Source organism: Etheostoma spectabile, chromosome 5 (genome assembly GCF_008692095.1).
Source record: "Etheostoma spectabile isolate EspeVRDwgs_2016 chromosome 5, UIUC_Espe_1.0, whole genome shotgun sequence".
NCBI lineage: Eukaryota > Metazoa > Chordata > Actinopteri > Perciformes > Percidae > Etheostoma > Etheostoma spectabile.
The window spans coordinates 12,953,470-12,954,439 of NC_045737.1; the positions used below are offsets into that span (position 1 = coordinate 12,953,470).

General features: G+C 36.9%; 2 protein-coding genes across 2 annotated transcripts in view; both read left to right on the plus strand.

Moving 5' to 3' along the window:
• LOC116689055 (ecto-ADP-ribosyltransferase 5) overlaps positions 1–970 on the plus strand; it is a 4,489-nt gene that overhangs the window by 2,019 nt on the left and 1,500 nt on the right. The gene's annotated exons all lie outside the window — the stretch shown is intronic.
• LOC116689056 (ecto-ADP-ribosyltransferase 5) overlaps positions 511–970 on the plus strand; it is a 1,890-nt gene continuing 1,430 nt past the window's right edge. The window contains exon 1 of the mRNA XM_032515379.1: positions 511–560. The gene's annotated coding sequence lies outside the window, so the exon portion shown is untranslated. The remainder of the gene's footprint in view (positions 561–970) is intronic.

Sequence of the window (970 nt, forward strand, 5' to 3'; positions counted from 1 at the left end):
TTGAGATACTGCACGCAAAAAGAAGAAAACTCATGTGAAAGACTCTGTAAAAAGACAAATGGAGCCAGAACACAGGACATTTAAAGACTAAGACATATTTCATATTTAACTGCACTTTGCTGAAAACATTTAAAACAGCTTTGAATAGGCATTGGTAAGGTTGTGGATCATTTCATGTGTTCAGTTCAAGCTTATCTCAACAGGTGTTGGGATTCAAATTTTCAATGAAATGTCCACACAGCCTCCCATTAATATTAACCTGAACCCTTACTGCAAGGACCAGAGCATTAAAACATATCTGCATTTTACAGTTTTATAAAAACATTTTACAGTTTATAAAACATCTTGACTGAATTACCTCCCTTTTACATTAGCAAGTAAGAAAACAAAACTGAGCAGGACATGTTAGTGTTTAAATCAGTTTTGTTTTGTAAAAGACTCAGCTATGTGTGTGCAGGGAAGAAGCTATGAATAATAAGTTAGTGTTGTCATGAGTACTCTCTGGTGGACAAGCTATGTAATGAAGGCACTACCTCAAACATATCTCTGTCAGAGTTAAGGTACGGTTGGTGATAATGACATGCTTGATGCAGTTGCAGAATCTTAGATTCTCTGCTTTGTTTTAATGGCGCTTGGCTTTCTTCAGTAGCTAACTCTCTACCTCGCTTGTCCACATACTGTTACCGTGCAGGTGGGCGCTCGTTGAGCCTCTTATTTCAACCAGCTGACAGTTGTAAAATAGAATTAAAACACACACACTACACACCGACACACAGATGAATGGTGAAGGAAGATTGATTCACCCTAGTTAGATACAGAGTGCACTATAAAATATGTACATATATATATATTTATAGAGTATGAATGTAAATATACTTATATATGTATATATTACTGTTTATTTAGGGGGGCTTAGGAACGTTTTAGGGGAGCTTCAGCACCCCTAAAATAGGCTTAACAACGGCCCTGC